A 23,014-nucleotide genomic window follows, 5' to 3' on the forward strand; every position below is an offset into this window, starting at 1 on the left:
TATGACGAAATTGGCAAAATAACGCCGAAATTGCCGATTTTGTCAAATTCACCAAAATCACCAATGTTCACCCATGTGGTGCCAAAACCAATGGATGATATGGCTGCCCATTTGTAGCAATATTTAATCCTCCTTGAAACAGGTTTAATTTAAACCGACTTAACTGTGAATTTAAACATTGAGGCAAATTTCGTTTAATCTTTCTCTTTAAACTTATTTGATTTAAACTTTCTTTACCTGTAAATTTAAACCTTTTAAATTCATTTAAACCTTAAAATTCATTTAAACCTTTAAAATTCATTTAAACCTTCAGAATTCATTTAAACCTTTAAAATTCATTTAAACCTTTAAGATTCATTTAAACCTTCAGAATTCATTTAAACCTTTAAAATTCATTTAAACCATCACAAAAGTCATTTAACCATCGCAAAATTCATTTAAACTTCCTGGGGCGAGCTCGGCCAGGGTAGCCTCATTGTTAAGTGGCCCTCGCTCTCAAATCTACCCGCCTTGGCAGCCATTTTGTTTTGGCGGATTGTTTGGCTCACAGGAATTTTCCTCGATCAGCAGTCGCCGTTATTTGAATGATTACACAATGGCCAATGATGTGGAAATGGTCTTAAAGCGTGTGTTCGAGAGATCAGAGGAAATAAGTACTCACCAAGATCCCCTAAACGATAGTGAGAACTTTCTCAGTGAACTCTTGACGCACGTGGATTTGCTTGGACAAACAGTGCAATGTTTATATGAAATTGGGAAGATTCCGACATTAAACGCTGATGATTTGAAGAAATGGAAGGATTTAGAGAACATTTTTTTAGAGATAGAAAGGGAGTTCATTAATCTGTATAATTACTACCAACAGGAATGCACTAAAACTACTGTAACCTGTAGAGTTCCATCTTCGACTGTGCAGACAGGACATCCAGGAAGACCCGGATATTACATTCCGAAGGAGGTTTTAGTGGAATTACGTGGGCTAAATTTTTCCTGGTGCAAGATATCTCAAATGTTTGGAGTGTCGAGATGGACTATCACGCGCCGTGTTCAAGAGTATGGCCTTTCTGATTTGCAAGGATTTTCAAACATTTCAGATGAGGGAATTGATGATATAATTAAAGACTATATCTCACGCCACGGCTCCACCACAGGTGAGCCACTAATGTCCGGCTATTTTAAATCGCTTGGTCTTCATATACAGAGAAGCAGAGTAAGAGCTTCATTAAATAGAGTGGATCCCCACAATACTGCCCTCAGATGGGGCACCGTAGTGTCAAGAAGGACATACTTTGTACCATGGCCAAATTCTCTTTGACACATTGATGGGCATCACTCTCTCATAAGATGGAAGTTCATCATTCACGGTTGCTGCGATGGTAAATCAAGGAAAATCATGTTTTTGAGGTGAAACACTAATAACTTGGCAGGAACAGTTTTGAATCTTTTCAAGGACGCAAGCGAAGAGAACAATGGCCTATGGCCTTCGCGCATCCGCGTTGACTATGGTGTAGAGAATGTTTTGATTTGTGACGAAATGGTTGCCCATAGGGGAGAGGGACGGCGCAGTTTCATTGCCGGGTCATCTACAAATAATCAGCGCATAGAGCGACTTTGGAGGGATGTTTATAGATGTGTCTGCCACTTTTTCTATTATGTCTTCTATGCTATGGAACAGTCAGGAATACTGGATATTGAAAATCCAATCCACTTGATTGCATTGCGTTTGGTATTTACACCTAGAATCAACACTGCTCTGGATGAATTTGTCACAATGTTTAACAATCACAGATTGTCCACAGAACATGGGTGGACTCCAAATCAGTTATGGATGAATGGCATCGTAGATGAAAGGAATCCACTGAATTCAAACAGTGGTCTTGATCATTTGTCTGTTGACCAATTTTACGGAGAGGATCCAGATAGCCCACACCCACAATTAGACACTGATGAGGCTGTTGTTGTTGCACCTGTCCAAATTTCTCACAGCAGAGAAATATCAGACTATGTTATTCAGTGGGTTAATGTTAAAAGGCCTTCATGTCTAGCTGGAATGGATATTTACTGTACAGTTCTTGGAATAGTGGTCCAAAGATTCACAAAAAAATGAAATGTTGGCAAAAAAGTTAACCCTGGCTTAAACTCATTGTTATACTCTCTTGGGCTAAGTAGGTTACATAACCACCAAAAATATCATATTTCAGCATTCCGGATAAGTGTAATTATGAGCAAGGGATCATTACGAAAATCCAAGGGGTCATTAACTCATAGTGTTTCCTTTAATTTTTTGAAAAGGAGGTAAGAAACCCAATTTGGGCTACCACGTCCTCTTTGATCGTTTGTGTGGGGGCCGCTTTAAAGTCCCCACACGGGTACTAGTAGGGGTCCAAGGGACATCATCCCTGAAAGCTACTGACTTTTAAGCTTTTGAAAGGTCTTTTGAACAGCTCCAGACTCACCCCTTAAAAAGCAATGCAACGGTGCATGTGATTGCAATGCCATTTAGTCCTTAAACGACATTTTGGGCCGCTAACAATTAATAAAAATACTGACATACATGAATCCCCACTAACATGAACTTTAATAACAGAGATGTATTATGACATCAAGAATGCATAGGGCTTATTCACAATACTGTCTGTAGTAGCCATTATGGCTTTTAAATTGTCACTCAGTTTCGACATGTGCTCTGCCAGGGCCCAACTTGTGGAATAAAGGCTCCTTTAAAATATTTATTGCCAAAAGTACAATAAAACATTGAAATTGAAATGCCTATTTAATGTAACATTTGGACTTAGTTTTTGGCAAGAACATGAAAGTAAGTCATGCAATCCTTCTACATTTTCTACTCTAAGGCTGTAAACATGCAATGAACGTGACACACTCGAAGTGTGGAGAGCAAGATCTGTTAAAATCTCTCCACCTTACATTGTTTGCATGGTGATAAGAAGTCTAACATGGTGGCTATCATGAATAAGGTCTGTTGTGATACTGGTTATTGTAACGAAGTTAGGGCTAATAACAATAGTACTACACGTATAACAGCATAATTATGAGAATATGAACAGCTTATTCATCAAACAAACAATTTTAAATTATTTTGCTTATGACTTCAGCGGCTTTGCCAAAAATAAATGTGTTACCTCCTAATCTGAAATATGGTGCTTTGAACATTTACCATTTTAACATCAACAGGCACGTGGGGTAAGCTCCAGAATCCTAAGGAAATTTAGTCCAAATTGGGATACAAGTCATTAAGAATCTCTTGGCAAGAATACCCCTACATGCTCTTCATAACTGACTCACACATAGGATACTGCTGCATAGTACAGTATGATCCTCTACTTTTTAACAATACTGCTTTGTTGGAATCCACATTCCAATTCCATTCCCACATTCCATTCCATTCCATTCCAATTCAAAAATCTTTGTTTTTCAGTTGAGAACAACTTCTTCCAGAAAACAACCCAAATAACTTTGCAAGATTTCACACATGCTTATTTGCAGCACTATCATTGAAAGTCTCTTTGAAGAGAATGCAAATCCAATCAAAAACCGGTATTCTTTATGTTTTATTAATCCATTTCACAAGTATTGCCTGTTGCAACTTGGAAATTGACCGAAGAAAGTTACATGCTTCAGGAGAAGTACTTATCACAAGAGATTGCTGAAACGAAAAGTGACATGCAAAAATATTACTCATAGCTTTCAATTCATTTTCTGCAGACCATCATCCTACAAAAAATTGTTCATCAAAACCTCTTACAAAGAAACCTTGCTTTAAATGTCACATTTTCAGTAAATCTTGACACAAGGAAATAAAGACCTCTGATAGCAATGCAGAATGCTTTTAAAAGCTTGCATGAATTTGGTATGGTAATTGAAATAAGCAAATAGTGGTACTTGTAACCTTCATTTGTTACCATTACAAGCATGTACAACTTACAATACCTTATCACGTATATCAAAAATTCCTAAGCCTCACATTGATGTTAAAAAAACCCTTTGTCTGGAGGCAAAACCAAACCAAGAGGCTTGGAACATGTACAGTATCCTTACTCAAATGATGGTTCGATTTTGCAGTGTCTCTGGCAAAGTGTACAATCATACACCCTCGTATGTTGATTTAAGCATGAATTTTATATTAAGGTACTCTAACAAAAATATATAGGACAGAACATTCCCTCAGCTAAGATCAAATTTCTCCTTTTTCCATTTATCATAACTCCTAAACCACTCCAAAATGAGTATTTGCAAAAGCCACATCATAAATCTGGAAAAGGTCTTCAGTTTCTGGCAGCTCAGAGGTGAGGGTCCCAATGGGCAACAATAAAACATTGGTACATGTGTGTGCAGTGGGAAGGTACCTGTAGCGATTGGGATCAGCTGATGATCCTGCAACCTGTAAGAAACACATCACACGAAAAGTATCATTGATCAAACTGTTTGGGAAGAACTGCATGCTTATTGCAAAATGTTTACTAGAGTGGTATTAGCACACTGCAAAGAGTTCAATTTTGCGTGCTTCCTTTTTGTTCCAAGGTAACCAAAAGAAAAGCAACAATACAGGACAAGAATTCAACATCCTTCAGCTTCCAGTAAATATATCAAGTATGACAACAGGGAGGATACCCCGCAAAACTGCGACATTTAACAATACCTCAGAGAGCTTTGGTTGTTCACCCACAAATCTAATGCAAGGCTGGATAGCAAATCCCAGAACTGGTTCTTCAGCAGCCCCAGTTGTAAAAATGAGAACAGAACTCAAAGTGATTGGTGCTCTTCGACCACTTCCAACCTCTCTTACATACTTCACAAATAAGGCATAAACTTTCTTTTCTTTCAAATAAGCTGATGATCCCTCCTCGGAAAACTGTGGTGTCAATAGTTTGAGTAGCATCTTTGGTGCCAGTGTGTGATTGGTGGGCCTCAGCAAATGGAGCAGAATTGGTACTCTACGAGTGATCTCTCCAAGCCCAAATACATCCAATCCTCCCTGTATGTTAGTGATACAGCTGTCATCTGTTGATGTCACTAGTTTGTCAATAACCTCAATAGGCATGTATATAGGCAACTGGCCATTCTGTAACAGGGCTATACCAATCATTATTCCAACAAAATAATATTCATCTGGTCGATACTCTTGAAGCCTGTTGTCAAAAAACTTTTCTTTGATAGCAGTATTCATGAGGCGGATCCACTCCTTTCTGGGACCTCCAAGATCCCTTGCTCTCTCCCCCATGAAATCAACCTCAAACGTTAACTTAAAATTGAGGCCAACTCTGTAAACGTGGTTTGCAAAATGTCATTCCTGTCAACACATATGTAATTTGTTTCTGCTTCATGATCTCTGACTCATCTGCAACATCTAAAGCTCTGCCCTGCACAATTTCCTTTTGCAGAAACTTTAAAATTTCCACTGGATCAGTCATTTCCTTTGCATTGATTTCATCTATGAGTTTACTTGTATTTGAATCACAAGCAGGGATAGCTATTGTACTTTCTACATGTGCTGGCTCAAAAAGGTCACCACTACGAACACTTTGGCCTTCTGAAACCTCCATTTCAGCCTCTCCTTCTTTTCAATAATCCCTGTCCAGCAATTTTTTTGACAACTGCGAAGTTGTATTCCGTTCCAGGGCCCAGATGAAGAGTAGAAATGGCTTTGTGCCGTACTTTCACGAACTCAAAATCATTTGTACCAAGTAACGGGAATCTTCCAGTCAATGACTCCCTCACCTTGCCTCTGATCGTACTTTCGTCATCATCCTCGTGCAACATTGGGTGCTTACCATTTAGCCAAAAAATCCGGAAATTTCGGTTTAAGGTCAAATGGAAAGGCAATTTTCCGGAAAATCTTTTGGGAAATTGTGGACAACCTCCAGAGGTAGTCCTCTTTTTCCGTCCGGAACGGAATTCGCGAAATGCTCTTACCATTTGCGAGAACCTTCCGTTTCCAGGCCCCTTCTCACAGGATCGAGTAAAATATCCGGGATGGAATGCGGTGTAGTAAGATGGTAAGAGCCATTCTCATCTGGTTGGTCAGTAAGTTCGGAAAATCGCTTACCTTTATGCAACGATCATTCCATCTGGATTATTTGGGTAAATGCATGGTAAGCACCTAATATTAACACACCAGATGTTATCACAGAATCCCACTTCAGATGGTTTGGTTCGTCCACCTCGTCATCCTCAAAGCAAAGCAATAACACAAACTCAATTGACTTCTTCTCTTTCTTAGACTTTTCATTATCATGCCTGGGACGTTGATAGGTGGCACCAGCCGTGTTCGCAACCTTTCTTGTCTCTTGAGTCGTCTGCACAGATCAAATGAGGAGCTTTGCCGAAGCATGTTAGCTCGTCGCAAAGATTCTTGCAGTGTCGCAGAGGACGGGACTGAATCAGAAACTCTCGTAGATGGGCCTGCCGTGCTGGCATTACCTGCAAGAAGCCTCGAAGCTTCATTAAGTAACTCAGAAACCCTGTTTTTCACTTCGTTGTTCATATCCTGTGTGCTCACGACAAAACCCGCCAAAACAAAATGGCTGCCAAGGCGGGTAGATTTGAGAGCGAGGCCGCTCAACAATGAGGCTACCCTGGCCGAGCTCGCCCCAGGAAGTTTAAATGAAGTGATTTGTTAGCCGCGGGGCTCCCCGGCATTTTATCATTCAGGAAAAGGACTACATCGGATCATCCGAAGAAGATTCACAGGCTATATATATCCTCATCGGTATTGGAGATGCTACACACTTTGATAATAATGATGCAGGGGTTTCATTAAGTTTTAAAGTAGAAGGGACCTTGTGACAGGGTAACCGGGTACCCCTACATGTGGTCTGGCTTTGATCTTGTGACCTCCTTTGAGCAAAGGCGGGTAATGTAGTCAGCGTAGACGGGTGCTAGTACCAGGTTCCCAGATTCTAATAAAACCCCTGATGATGATGCCTGTATTACAATTTTTTAAATTTGTCATCGTTATTTATTTTTTCTGTATTTTTGTATTTTTTAGCATACTGCTTGCTTCTTTACAAGACTTTACAAGTTATGAACACACACACACCTACATATACATAAAAGTACAACATACGTCGACTCACCCCTATGTTTTCCAGATCAAAATAACAGAAATAGTGTAAAATAGTATCTCTGTGCGTACGTTAAAGTCCAAATTGCCCCATTTCGCTGTATAAAGCGATAACATGTTTTTTGACTTTGCAATAACTAATTCTAGATTTTGAATCTTCTTTAATTTAGACATAAAAACTTCAAATATTGGAGATGTCTTTCTGCAGCAACAAAAATACAAATATTGTTTATCAATTAGTAATGCATGATTGACCAATAACTCGTCTTTACAATTTGGCATTCCAAGCATAATTTTTTTGTCGTTGAGATTATTTATATTTACATTTAAGGAGCAAAGCCACCTAATACCTTCTGCCCAAAATTCTTCGGTATAATTGCAATGGATAAAGATATGTTCAAGGGATTCGTTCTCCTTTTCACAGCAACAACACACTGGAGAAGACCCAACACCAATTTTATACAAAAAGGCATTTGTCGCTAGATATTTGTTTAACAGTTTGAATTGAAATTCACACGTCTTTGTGTGACACGATGGGGCAAGCTATAAATTTCTGGCCAATCAAGGGTATCATTTACAAAGGAGCTCCTGTATTTCTCTTGAGCGGAGTGTATGGTGATAACTCTATTTCTGAGTTCTTTATAATAGTTTTTGACACAGCTTTATTACTCGAAGTATTTTGCCTGTTTAAACGTAAAACAATTTGCTCCTGCAAATTAAATGCCTTTTTAACAGAGTAAAGAGATCTATTTAATGAAGCACGCCACTGGCTGGATTATGGTTTTGATTCTTAAATCTCAAAATATCATGATAATATCAAAATATCACCCTGTGATGGAATACTAAAGTGGATGTGATCAAGTGTTGAGGGGCTTGATATTTTGCTATATCATGATAATATCATAATAATCTCAAAATTATGTTTGCTTGGATGTGATCAAGTGTTGAGGGGCTTGATATTTTGATATATCATGATAGTATCATAATAATCTCAAATGTTTGCCTGGATGTGATCAAGTGTTGAGGGGCTTGACATTTTGATATATCATGATAATATCACAATATCTCAAAATCTCACAGTTGATTTGATATTTTGATATTCTGCAATCCTGCACCTTAGTGATGGATCTATATGATAATCAAACAGACATGATCAACATCTATAGTACAGCCAGTTGTTTGCAAAGAACTTTTGGCCGCAAGTCGCGTTGATTCAGTGATACTCTGTGCGATACAAAATATGGAAATTGAAAAGAGTGTTAAAAAACTGATTAACCAAAATTGAGTAGGCAATAGACTCTCATTACCTTCTGCGATATTCCAGAGAAAGTACACACTCAGTGTCGCTGCCATCAGTGTATCCTGCGTCGAATTGGCCTCAATCCACGACTGAAAAATTGTCTCATCCAAATAAATCCTCTTGTGAGACGTCTCCAATTCTCTTCTTCTCTGTATGGCATCTGAAAAGATTCTCTTCCGACCGGAGAACTCTCGCTCACTTACCATCGTGTCCACCGCTTGTGGACGCCATTTTGTTTTTCCCACTCAAACACGTCGGGCCACAGGCAGCCCAGAGTCGGAAGGTAAAGGATTTCTATGGGAATCTCGATAACAGACTGAAAAAGACATTTACCCGCAAAAGTTCTCAACAAAAAAGTCGTACTTTATTGTCGTGGTGAATTTCTCGCTTTTTTTTGTGTGTTTTTTTGCCTGATTGAATGCGATTTAAGCGACTTCTCAAATTCCCGAGTTGTCATTCGTACCTAAATAAAGGAAAGGCGGGCAACTAATTTCCAGCTTACCTCACATCTCGCCGATAAAATCACACTTCTCCGGCGTCAGTCACGCTCAAATTCGAGTATCCATTGCTGAGAAACAGCGGAAAATATTCAAATTTTCAAAATCCTTCGAGGCTCGTTTGCAACGTATTTATTAGTGTTTGTAACACAATCCTGTTTTTCATCTGTCAACAACTCACATTATCATGACTGCAGAAGAAATTCATATGAAAAGGCCACTGCACCTTTTCAACCTTTTGGACACTTTTCTGTTGAGAATCCAGGGAAAATGCCATCGTTGAAATCATCTGTGCTTTGTTTTTGCGCTTCCAGTTGCGTTGAAATGTTCGAAGTTATTTCTCACATCGGTGCATCAAGCGATATCGATGAAAACCAACAATTATTACTCTGAATGAAAGGTATCCGAGTTACAATCTCGGTTGTCTGTTTTTTGGTGCAACCAAATGGACCATAGAATTACGGTGCGGTGATTTCTTTGGCTCAAAGCAATTCACTTGACAAAACTATACTTTTTCCAACAACAACAAAGACAAACAGCCGTGGTGTCGAGTGTCGTCGGACGACACCCGCGAGGCTTCAAACAGCAAAGTTTCTTAAGGAGTTCGATGAAAATCCGGATTTATAACATGCGGTGGGGCAACCAAAGCGATGGGAGCTGTGATAAGGTTTCAGTATGAAACTTTTAATATCGTTCGCCGATTTAGAAACTCGAACACGATCCCAGGCAGGCGCGCATTTGGGGACGAGTCTGGGATTTGTTTTGCTCTGCCCAACTATGGCTACACTTGCGTAGGTTTGCGCTCACCGTATGGAGGCTCAGTGAACCGTTGACCAGCCGTGTCGAACTTCGTTGCAAACGAGCCTCAAAGGATTTTGAAAATTTGAATATTTTTCGCTGTTTCTCAGCAATGGATACTCGCTGGACCTTGAAACTTGGTCAAGGAGAAGTAAATTTATCCGTGTAGCCATCGCCGGAGTTTGAGCGTGACTGATGCCGAAGAAGTGTGATTTTATCGGCGAGATGTGAGGTAAGCTAGAAATTAGTTGCCAGCCTTTCCTTTATTTAGGTACGAGTGACAACTCGGGAATTTGAGAAGTCGCTTAAATCGCATTCAATCAGGCAAAAAAACACACAAAAGCGAGAAATTCACCACGACAATAAAGTACGGCTTTTTTGCTGAGAACTTTTGCGGGGAAATATCTTTCAGTCTGTTCTCGAGATTCCCATACAAATCCTTTTAATTGTTTACCCGTTCCGACTCTGGGGCGCCTGTGGTCGGGCCGACGTTCGGCCGACTTGTTTTGATCGATCAACTGCACATGCGCGAACTTATGACACTGTCCCTTTTGCAACGTGTCCGACACGTGTCCCCTTAAATTCTAGGAACAACACCAATCACTCGTTTTCATTTCTAGGAAATGTCGATAAATACACAGCAATGGTTTTGTTCATTGTGTGGTGTTCGAAAGGTCTTCGTTGTTCAACCCGTCGTTCAAAAACAAATGAAGTTTCATCAGTATGCTAAAGAAAAACCAGTGTTGGCGTTGTGACACGATTTGTTCGGCACCGAATGCTAAGATCCATTGCAATGATTGCGAAGTAGCTTATTACTGCAGCAAACAATGCAAACGTAGCGATAATTTCGGGCAGGAAGTGGATTGCCAAACAGCCAAGCTGAAAAGAAAATGTTCTGGATGCGGAAAGGAGAAGGTTGGGCTGAAGGCGTGTGGTAGCTGTAGCCAAGAGTGGTACTGCAATAGAGAATGCCAAGAAAAATCCTGGCCCACACACAAAGCCCTCTGTCATCAGGTTACTAGGGAAATCAATAAATTAGCTGAACAAATCAAACAAAGATTGACATGGATGATGCCTGGCGTTAGAGATCTTTATTACTGGGGCAATGTTCCCGCCACTGATCTCATCAACCTTCCTCTAAACGAAGGCTGTGACTATTCCAAACCTTTGGTTCCGTTCTGGTTTGCGGCGTTGGAGACCCCAGGGACGTCATGCTTTCTTTGTCCCAGCTTCCAGAATCTTATCAAGAGGAGCTTATATTTGTTTTAAACGACATCTGTGCCTGCACATTAGCGAGGACGGTTCTCCTTCTGTATTTACTTTTCACAGGTAAGACAAAGACTCCCACGTTTGTCATTTTGAGGAGGCTCAAAAGGCTGCGTTTTCAGCTGAGAGCGTATCAGATCACTCAATATGTTAACAAAAAATGGGAGAAAACTGCGAAGCGCAATGACTCGTAAGAAGTTTCAAGGGTGCTCCCTCTTATTCAGCGGTTTCAAAAGTAACTGAAGCTGCGTGTCATAACGATCAAATGAAAACAAAATATAACAATTTTAAGAAATAAATGACCACTTTCAATTTAAAACAATACATGTTTCGATCGCTCAACGACCATCATTAGTTGTGATCAGAGTTACATTGCTTTGAACTATAACAGCAATGACACAATTTACAATTCAACGGTTGACATGTAAATGCACGAGACATAACGTCACACCATATGTATAATGAACAATAACAAAATAAAATGAATAATTGAAATAAATGATAGAAAAGTAACTTTAAAAATAAAAATGACAGTAATAATTATAATTAGAACAAAAGATTGAGGTTGGCATGTTTTACTTGCTTGTTTAACAAAGTATTCTCCTAGCGGATGTATGCAGCTTCTTTCAGAAGGAGCTGAAGCTCTTCGATGCCGAATCCAATGGAAAAGCATCTTTTGGAGCAAGGTTCGGGGCATGCGTCCGAATGCTGAGGAAGTCGGTAGATATGAGAAAAACTGACCCTACTCGGATGCTCACAAATGCGTGTTGATAAATTCCGGTTAGTTTCACCGATGTAACAGGCACTACATCCTGCACAAGAGAATTTAATTTAATTTTATTTTATTTATCAACTTTTGCCTCTAGGCAGGGTATCTCCACAGAGCAAAGCTCACTTATGGATACCCGAACACCACAGAAGACAGACCACAACACCAGGAACTACATGCCACTTGAAATAGAAAAAGAAGTATATTACTGATTCATCCGCAACGGCGGAAAGACATGCTCGATTTCAAGAAATGAAAAGTCATGATGTGTTTGAAGAATTTCACAATGCCATGATCTGTAACCACATTTGAACTGCACTGCTTTTAGCCAATCAGAATCGAGTATTTTCTCACGTATATTGTTATTATTATTATTATTATTATTATTATTTGAACGTTATGACGCGCTCGCCTTCAGTTACTGTGGAAACCAGTGAAGAAGATGCAGCACCCTCGACTGAACGTCTGGTTTATTTTAAACATTGGCTCATTTTCTTCATGAACCTTAAGAACTTTTCACGAGTACACTCTTTCAGGAGACCACAGGACACCCATACAAAGTGTTCCACAGTTGTGCTCTACATCTTTCGCATAATTTCGATAAAATCCAAGATATCGAGGTGTACTACTATTACAATCACATGTTACATCGAAATAAAATATTTTTACCCGAAATGTTTAAGTGCAGATAACAGTATTAGAAAAATATCAAAATGTTGAGCTATTCAAAGGATCGACAGTGTTGTGATCTTTATCCATTGTTACCAGTGAGAAACCCTTTCGAGTCTCCTAAAATGGAATCATCTGTGATGAAAAGGACTTGACCACGTTAAAAAAGCTATCTTCTTAAAACCCAAAAACTTAAAATCAAAGCAAAAATTTTTTTTAGATGAAATAGAAAAAAAAAGGATATTACTGATTCTCCGCAACGGCGGAGAGACATGCTAGATTTCAAGAAATGAAAAGTCATGATGTGTTTGAAGAATTCCACAATGCCATGATTTTGCAATCCGAAGACTTCATATGACGTCACTTGGTTGCAGAGTAAGGGAAACGGACTTCAGTTTCTAAACTAAGTTTTGGAAAGTTGAAAAATACTTAATACTTCCCCGTCCCCACCCCCCTCCTCCTCCCGTTTTTCTCTAGTTTCTCTCGACAGAAACAAATCTTTGTTGGCTCACTTCTAAGTTCTAAGTTGTTGTCATGGAAATATAATGTACGTTCTTAACGCTCCTTCTGCAAATGATCATGTCGCAATTTTGTTTAAGAGTAGCCTGAATCGAATTTAGCAGCATTCCATTTTCACAGGAGGAACGCAAGTTGCAAGTCCAGTGGTTCAGATTTGGTATTCCTTGAGGCTGAGTGAAGAAGATTATCAGCTGATGACCCTCACACTGAAGGAGCTGATAGCTTCAATATGTCTTGAAAACGTTACTGGGAGCGCAATGAAGATGGGCCTTGACCACTTCCAGAGAATTGCTGAAGTGTGGAAAACTTGGCTGAGGCTCAGTTCCCGAAGAGAAGGCTGGATTACAGCAATTCGTAGTAGCCGTATTAAGCAGGAAGATGATGCAAAAGGAATAGATATGTACCTGAGAGCAATCCCCGAGGAACATAGAGAATCCATGTCTGCCTGGTACGAAAATGGGATTCTGTTACCAAAGGGATCACGAAAAGTGCTCGATCGGGAGAATGTTTCCCTAACGGGCTCTGACTTCCCACTTTCTGGAAATAAAGGCAATTTCACTTACATGATTCCCACGTGTGTCACACCACTCAGTGGATGGGATTACAAAGAAGTCAATCAATGGGGTCACTCTGCTTCAGTCCAAAAGATGTATAGAAAGTATGTAAGTCACGCGCTTAAGAAATGTGGCTTGAGATTGGCTACTCGGAAGGTCAAGTTCTACTTCCTGTTGTGCAACTGTATGGACATCGCTCCGTTTCTTCCTTCAAACCGGAAATATGACCCAGTGACTACCTCTAATGTTGCGGACTATGTTGCTCTGACGAATCTACTGTTCAAATTTAAGCCACACCTGAACCGTGATAACCCGTCTTTAGTTATCATTACTGAATTTCAAAACTGGGTTCTGCTTTACAGGGTTGCTAGAGAAAGCCATGGAACGAGCTTCCGCCTTGCCGCCACATGATAGCTTTCGCCAAAAGATTTTTGAAGACACAAGAAATCGCGTCATTTCTGAATCCACAGGGTACCAGGCGTTTATGGATTACCATGACTACAGTTTCGAATTCATCCAGTTCCTCCGAGCATCCTTGCTCATCCCCGATACCACAGGTGAGCGGAATCAGCGCCGGCGCACATGGAAATCATTGGCTCACCACAAAGATTTGGTCGCAAGGAACTTCCTTCGATGCCAAAACCAAGTCTTTCCAGTTAAGTGGAAGCTTAACTGTCGCAAAGTGACCATGATGACTGGCTTTGGAAGAAACGTCGAATGGATTTTTCAGACAAAGTAACGTTGAACAAAAGAATGCTGCCATTTATTTATTATTATTTTTATTATTACACAGATTTACCAACTATACTAATTGAATTTACCATTTTGGTAACACTTGCAACATACAGACCCAGCTAAGGTAATTTGCACGAAGCGGAGAAACGAACAAAGACTACGACTTTTCAAAACCAGGCCACTTTTCCAGAAAGGCACTGCATGCGTTTGTTTGACATGAATGCTATATGATCTTTTTATTTATATCTTCTCAGCCACGAGGGTTACAGTGAAAAAACTTTCAAAAAGGGGTTTGTCATTATTCACTGCTTTGCAATAGAGAAAATATTTACCAATGAGAATGAGATGTTTTAGAGTTAAACAAGAAGAAAAACTTCTTACAACACCATACAGAATTTCTCTCTCCGGAAAGGCTGAAGTGATTCTTGGATATGGACTGATATCATTCAATTCGAATTCAATGAAATTATTTCAAAAGCGAACAGCGATGGTACATGTTACGAATACTAGGTGGCAAACAGTTTGAAATTCATTGTTGCAGTATGGATAGTAAGGACTGTGAACGTTTTTCATTTTAAAAAGGAAGTTATTTGTGTATAAAATATCGTGTATAATTTTATATTGAAACGTGGAGAATAGGGTAAGGTATTTATTCTCTGCCAGTCGTGAGTATCAAACCCATATTCAAATAGCTTTTTCTCTGCCGTTGGAGGTTGAGAAATCTGGTGGTTAATTAAGAGTTTGTAGCTCATCTTACATGTAAGATCATCAGTCACGGGAAGGTTAGTTGTAGCAACGTGTTCAGTCGTCCTTGTTTGAAGTAATCTTTCCACGTGTTTGGTACTGCTGAGAGGAGACCGTGATACTGCAAGAAGTTTCACTCAATCTTAATTTTTTGCAAGAAAGTGTAAAAGGATTGAAAACGACTTTTACTCTCGTCGAACAGTTTCTGTAATACACAGACAATTTGCTGATTTTGAAAAATCTGTATATTATTCCAAACGATTTTATCGAGAACGTCTTTCCTTGTCAATGGAACCGTTCTATTTAGGAGTTGTCAGAGCAGAATGATTTCCTTGTTGAAAGTTGGTAATTTTACAGTTCATTTCAGATCTTTAAAATCGTAGTCACAAAGAAAGAAATCGAGGAGTGTTCCACCGACATTCGACAATAGATGCAGTGGGATAACCTTCTACAGTTGGTTACCTTCAGAACAGAGACGCGTGATCTAGGATATTTTTATCAAACTTAAGTTAACATATAGAAGTAATGGTGAATGTTATGTCTGTTTACGAGAATGTGATCTTCCAACTTAGGGACCGTTCATTATTTATCGGAGGGGAGGGGGGGGGGGGGGGGGGGGCTGGGTGAAAAATTCCAAAAAACTCCATTTTTTGTCAAGACCCCCCTCAATAAAGCAAAAAAAATTTTTAGGACCCCCCTATTCTATTGGCGAATTATTTCAATGCCCCCCCCCCCCCCCCCAATTATAAAATATGGTTTAACATAGTTACTAAATTTAGCATACTGTTAAACAAACACATTTCTCCATGAGCCTGCCACTCTTCCGCTGCGTGTGGTGGTTGTTAACTGTTGTTAATTGGGGGTGTAGCTCGTCATCCGATGTGTCATCTGATGATGATGAGGATGACAATGAGGATGACGATGACCATATTAAATGATGATGGCAATCATGATGGTGATGACAATAGCGATTAAGATAATGATAAGGTGTAGGAGGAACAAATTAATGAATACATTTTCCAGGAGACTAGACAAGCCGCCTGCGAGTGTTTCCACAGCTTTTTCGAGTTCTCCCAAACTGTCACGAGTGTTTCTATAACTCGACAGAAACAAGGAGTACATGTTTTCTATTTCTTTTAGAAAACAACGCGACGAGAAAAAGGAAAATAATTTGTTAACTCTGATTATCAAAATGTAAATTCTCTTTGCTCGCGCCAACACTAGGTCAACAGCTCGTGTTAGTTCTGTGTCTCCATCGAGTTTTAGAAACACGATTTTTAACCAATCAGCATAAGGATGATTATTGAAAATTCTTTGCGTTGATTGGTTGCCCTTGAAGTGATTATTACGCGATAATCACCAAAGCGGTATTTTGTGGTGGTGCACTGTGCACTACACACTAGTAGACAACTTTCTCCAAAATGGCCGCCACTAAGATATTCTTTTGTTTTTATTCAAATTAGACCTAGATGCCTCGTTCAAGGGTAATATTCTTTTAAATTTTAAGCTTAAGAACAAGGCATCAAGGGCTAATTTGACTAAAAACAGAAGAATATTTAAATGGCGGCCATTTTGGAAAAAGGTGTATGTCACCGGGGTGGAAGAGTGTAAGAAGTGAACGTGGTGCCAATAGGTCCGCAGCGAGTGCATAAATCACTTATATAAGCAGGTCTGTTGGAAGCGTGCTTGAATGAAGAATAAAGCAGCTGCTACTTCCAAAACGATGGAATTACCTGGTGATAAATAACCTCGTCTGGGAGAGTAAATTTTTGACTTTGCAGAAACAATGGTCAACCTCAAGAGTTAAGCGATTGTGATCCTTGTGTTGAAAAAAAAAACATCCAACAAAAACAAAAACCCGGTCTCTTGCCATCATTTTGACACAGATGTACCCTTAATTTTTCAGTTCGGACGTAAACACGCAAGATAACTTGATCATCACGGGGCCACTGAATTCGACGACAATTTCTATTTTGCGATTTACTTGTGCAGCCAAAAGTACAATAGAAAATTGAACGTAGCAAAAATATCCCAAAAGGTTTTTCGCTGATAGTATTTTTCGCGGTTCAAAATTTATGTTGTAATGCAGCAAATGTTGTTGCTATGGCAACATATTTCATTCTCGATCGACACTACCTGAAAACTTCCTTCTGCTCTTCCAGAAAACTGTGCATCAATATTTATTTACTTTTTCGTCAATATTTGTTTTGTATAAAGCAGGTTAACAAAATCTGTACCTTGCTTAGTTCGCATCTTTTGAGCGTTAAAATAGAATTTTCGTTCCTATGTTTCGACACACCAAATCGTATATTAGGAGGTCATCCATCCAGATACCAACCCCGCCGGATAACGCTTAATTAACTTCAGTGAACTTTTGTCTTGGAAACCTGTCAGAAGCTCAGAGACCACGCTTAAACTTGTGCTGAAAAAGAAGTTGTAAGGGAACCTAAAAATGATCAACATGTTAGCCTCGAACTCAATGTATCTCGATTTCCTTTTGTTTTCTTCAATCTTTCAGGGTTTGTATTTTACTAGTAACCACATGTCTTCTAATTACCTAAGACATCTACCATGACACTACCATGATATACGGTACCAAAACAATATCGTGCACTATTACCGCTATACATTACGCAAAGACAACTTCAATCCCCTGGAAAAGAAAACGCATGCGGAGCTCAGTTGACAATTATGGAATACTGCACTACCACATATACGCAAGCCGTTTTGTCGATGTGACAGACGAAGACGCTGATTGTTTTCAAAAAAATTCATAGTTTTCAAATAATCACATATGTAATTATACCAAAACAATTATTCACTTCAGGCTCGGAAATATCGGTGAATAAGAAACTCGACTTCGTCTCGGCTTTTTTTCACCAATATTCACCTTGATTTCAAAGAATAATTGTTAAGTATTACTCTTCCAGCTGCTTTACTCCAAACGTTTAAGGGTTATCACGTCAAAGGTGAAAGGAACAAGAAAGGTAAAAAGTATAATAAGAAGAATGAGACCCGGTCTGTCTGTTAAAAAGTCCATGCAGCATGCTAAAGTTTTCATGAAAATATTCTCATTAAATTTTAATTTGGTGAAGGAGCTTGTCAGGTCAATCTCTCTCCTCACAGTTCCCGTTCTTGTGATAAAGAAGGGGAGTGAGGGAGAGAACAGACGGGGAGCGATGGGAAAGTGGGCTCACGAAATTTTACTCTACTTATCAACTTCCCCGGCTATCCTCAAGCCAGCCACAGTCTTAAATTATAGTAATAATAATAATAATAATAATAATAAACTTAGACTTTGAAACTATATTAATCAAAAAGATAAACGCTAAAAGGTTAGCACAACGTTTCGACATCGTCGAGATGTCATTGTCAAGTGAAAGAATAAATTATAAGCCGCATATAAGTACAAAAATTGTTACACTGCGCGCCACCTTCACCAGCGTAAAAAAGAACATCAATATTCTGCGATTGGCAAACATCGATGGGAAGAACATGGTTTACAAAACAAAATCCCGGATCAATGCTTCACAATTCTGAAAAAATGCAAAACAAAATTTGACTGTCTCATAGATGTCTCATAGATGTTCATCAAAGAAAAATCTCCATCACTCAACATACAAACTGACTCGGTTAAAGCAAAACTATTTACGTGATCTTCATTGATCCGTTTAGTAGAACAATCGTGACTGTCCCTTAACCGTCACTGAACCATTTCTTGATTTAATTTATTCAACAATTTTTGTACTTATATGCGGCTTATAATTTATTCTTTCACTTGACAATGACGTCTCGACGATGTCGAAACTTTGTGCTAACCTTTTAGCGTTTATCTTTTTTATTAATAATAATAATAATAATAATAATAATAATAATAATAATAATAACTTTCACCACAACTGTGGTGGGGGTCGCACAACAGAGCGAGCCCTTTTTACCCTCCCACCCATGATATACCACAGACGACAGACCACAACACCGGGAACTACATGCCCTACTCTTTGCGAGTGCAAAGTGTGCGGGTTCTTTTACGTCCACCAAGATTATGAACATTGAAGGGTTGTGAGACGGGACCTCCGGCTTATCGTCCTTATCCGAGAAGAGTAGAGAGTCTAATCATTTGCAGATGTAATTACAAAGGCAGCACTTTCTCCTCAGTTATTTAAAGACCCTGAGTGTTGGTCCGGCCGGGTTAACTCACGACCTCCCGCGTGACAGCCCGGTGCTCAACCAACTGAGCCACCGGTGCGCTGTAGGGGCACAGACAGAAAGTTACATTGCTGTTGCGACAGTTCCCCATAGGGCTTTTCGACTGGTAATTACATGAATAAATTACAATTAAAAGAGGATAAAATGTAAATAACATTTTAAAAAATATCTTTTAATGGGATGATGTTTGAGCTTGGAAAATGAAGGAATGTCTTTCCTTGAATTGGCCAAATTACCAATCATTTCATTTCTGTATTTGAAAGTTATTTGACCCGCAGCAGATTTGAAGAGATGGATGTTAAGCTGTTGGTTATTCCGTGTGTGACGGTCATGCACCTCAGAACGTTTACGACTTGTTACACAGGCACTCAGGGGCAAGGCCATTTACGCACTTGTATGTCATAAGAGTGTCTTAACAATATAGCATTTGTTGTAAAGGTAGCCGTTTAAACGAATGACTAAAGCGAATATTTGTCATGACGAACCTCCATCCAGTCTTTTGTAGGCCCCCTCTTCTTTCTTTTTTCTTTGGTGGAAACGGAGGGGAGAATCGATTGACGAGCCAGCAGAAACTTGAAATTTGTGTTGATTGTGACCACAACTCAGTCGAAGGCCAAAAACGTCTAAGTTTTATTAAAACAATATCAGCAAAATGTTCAGTACCCTTGGAAGAATTTATTCAATCCCAAACCTTCCATACGAGGTTCGTGACTTGGTTCCAGCTCCACTCACCTCAGTCCATATAGTTCCACTTCCATGTTGCTCCGTTCCATACCCAGGTTGCTACCATCACTGTTGTTCGATGGAGCGTAATGAACGCCTGCGTTTGGCTAAAAAAGGTCTTGTTACGTCGTTACGTATTCTACCATAAACCTTGACAAAGTAGCGAATTTAGGGAGATTTTACGCTGCAATTTGTATGAACAAAGTGGCCGCAAGTACCCTATGATGATATATTGTAACGTCAGAGCTGAAAAAGAAAGAGAAACAGGCCTTTCATTATATTCCGTCAGGTTGCATTCGCAAGTTCTTTAAAAAGCATCTCTCTATCTCTCTTCTTCATTGCTAATAACGAACTCTTTCTAAGTCTGATGCTCTTCTTGTTTGTGAGATAACGTTGCCGGCTCCAGAGTCTCAGAGTTTCTTTCGTCTCCAATTCCTCCAGTTTAATATTCTTTAACTTGGTGGATTCGATTCTTATCGAGAGAATTTGTTTATTTCTGTTTACAGTGTCCCTTACAGTAAACCACGTGACAGATTCTCGGTTCTCGTATACAAACAACTCAGTCAATGGCATAGTGTGGCTTTCACACTTCGTGTAAGCCGCACAAAAACCCACTGAAATAGAAGTCGGCTAAAAATCCTTCGAACAAAGTGTAGGCTACCCGTAGCCTCTTGTATTTCAACCTCTTTGCGTAAATTGTCGTTGTTATATTATTTCCTTTTACTGAACACAGCTGGCTGGTTACTGTTTACAACATAAATCGTGAAGTATATTTTTAGCGTCGGTAAAATAAGAGACATTTTATCAAGCAAGCGTAGTGTGTGGTGTATTGTTTTATGATAGTGTATGTTCTGCAGAAGCAAACTTGAGCTACTAGCAGAATCTTTTTTTGTGTGACCGTTTATGATCGCCGCTCGACATCGAAGGTCTTATCGGTCGCAAAAGCTCTGTTTTTAGCTTGACCGCTTTTTTTGGGATTCTCCAGTGGGAATATAACATTAACATATAACATATAACATATAACATATAACATATAACAAACTTACATTGTATGGTGAAGATTAATAATTTTAAAAATCCCTTGTGAAACGAATACGAGTTGCGGGATCGAAATATAACGAAAACCCTACCCCAGTGGAAAATTGTTTGTCAAGGAGTGCCACGTGACCAGCCGCAACCAGGGTCTCTTTTCTCAACGACAAGGAAGGAAGAGAAGAGAGGCCCTGGGAACGAGATTGCAAGAGCGTTTGATTCCCCATGAAACGTTTCACACTGAAAACGCTTTGGCGATTTTGTACATAGCATTTATTTTATCTAACTTAATTATTGTGTGTTCGTGTTAACATTACGGCCGTTCAAAAATTACAGCAGTACTTTTAATATTAAGTGAAACTATGATCTTCGCAGTTACGAACGCAATTTTTTACAATTGCGCAGAGAAGCCGGAAAAATTCAGGACTTCAACGGAGTTTGAACCCGTGACCACGCGAGTCCGGTGCGACACTCTAACCAACTGAGCTATGAAGCCACTGACGTTGGGAACTGGTCATTTGTGGGTTCTAATGGTGCCATGAGGAATGAATCAATGATGAAATGGTATATGAAATGAATCATATGAACTGCGGATATGAAATCAAGTGAAGCTATGATCTTCGCAGTTACGAACGCAATTTTTACAATTGAGTAGAGAATCGCGAGGTCACGAGTTTAAACTCCGTTGAAGTCCTGAATTTTTCAGGCTTCTCTACGCAATTGTAAAAATTGCGTTCGCAACTGCGAAGATCATAGCTTCACTTGATTTCATATTCGTAGTCCATATGATTCATTTTATATACCATTTCATCATTGATTCGTTCCTCATGAGACCATTAGAACCCACAAATGACCAGCTCCCAACGTCAGTGGCTTCATAGCTCAGTTGGTTAGAGCTTCGCACCGGAATCGCGAGGTCACGGGTTCAAACCCCGTTGAAATCCTGAATTTTTCAGGCTTCTCTGCGCAATTGTAAAAATTGCTTTCGTAACTGCGAAGATCATAGCTTCACTTGATTTCATATCCGCAGTTCATTTGATTCATTTCATAAACCATTTCATCACTTTTAATATCATTGTAAAACACGATGACACTTTCATTTTTCTTCTAAATACAAAGTGTGCAAGGGTTTTACTTTCATTTCTATTGTTATTGTGTCATTGTTAACTTAAATAAGTTGAGGTGCAGTACTTTGAAATCAAAAAATTACAACTACTATTGGGTTCCAAACATGGCAATTGCAATCTGATACAGATCTGCAAACTATGTATTATATTGACTGTCTGGTTGGCACTAATAGCGATAGCTACTACTAGTAATAATGGATTTTATTTAAGAGTCAAGTGTATTTAGCACTGAGGAACTAATAATTACATGTATTGGGGCCACTGTATAGTAATCGAATTAAATCAAATCAAATCAACACATATCAAATCATAGGTTGGTTATTTAGGAGAGAGGAAAACCTGACTACACAGAGAAAAACCTCTCGGAGAGTAGAGAACCAACGTACTCCACTTGCATGTGACGCCAAGTCTGGGAATCATTGGTAGGAGGCGACTACTCTGTTATAAAACCCGCGGTTTATCTCAAAGCCAAGCAAAACGAAATCCAAAAGTCACGCAAGCAGTGTGCGCGCTTATGATTATGATTGGTTAAGTTTTCATTTGGTCCCCCACGGACTGTTTACACGAACCTGGAAGGGACTTGGGAAATTTGAGGACTTGTCCCACGAATCTAAACCAGTTTGATTTCTTGGGACTAGTCGTAAGGACCAAATTCGGTCCCCAAATTGGGAATTTCACCCGGAGGTTCCTGGGACTGGTCGCAGGGACTAGTCCCCTCGTGTGTGCCGACCTTAAAGCTTGCAAGATTGTTTATCACGTGTTTGATAGTAACCAAGCAACCAATAAATTTTCTATGATATTACATGATTTGCCGACGATACTGTGTGACTTCTTTACCTGTCTCTGGTGGAGATTAGTGATATTGCTCGAACAGATAAATTCTGAATTACCACCCACTTATTAATGGTATACCAACAAAATAAGATGAATTTAAGTAAAACAAAATACTTGGAATTTCAGCCAAGAAAAACACTGATTCGAAGTTTCATCT

General features: G+C 39.3%; 3 pseudogenes; 2 read left to right on the top strand and 1 right to left on the bottom strand.

Annotated features, from left to right (window-relative positions):
* The first annotated feature begins 595 nt into the window (after positions 1–595).
* LOC138020924 (uncharacterized) lies at positions 596–2,107 on the top strand (annotated as a pseudogene).
* A 2,118-nt stretch (positions 2,108–4,225) lies between these two features.
* On the bottom strand, positions 4,226–5,561 carry LOC138020925 (uncharacterized; annotated as a pseudogene).
* Positions 5,562–10,345: 4,784 nt separating this feature from the next.
* LOC138021468 (uncharacterized) lies at positions 10,346–14,433 on the top strand (annotated as a pseudogene).
* Positions 14,434–23,014: the final 8,581 nt, after the last annotated feature.

The sequence above is a fragment of the Montipora capricornis genome, chromosome 10, assembly GCF_036669925.1.
Source record: "Montipora capricornis isolate CH-2021 chromosome 10, ASM3666992v2, whole genome shotgun sequence".
Classification (NCBI taxonomy): Eukaryota; Metazoa; Cnidaria; class Anthozoa; order Scleractinia; family Acroporidae; genus Montipora; species Montipora capricornis.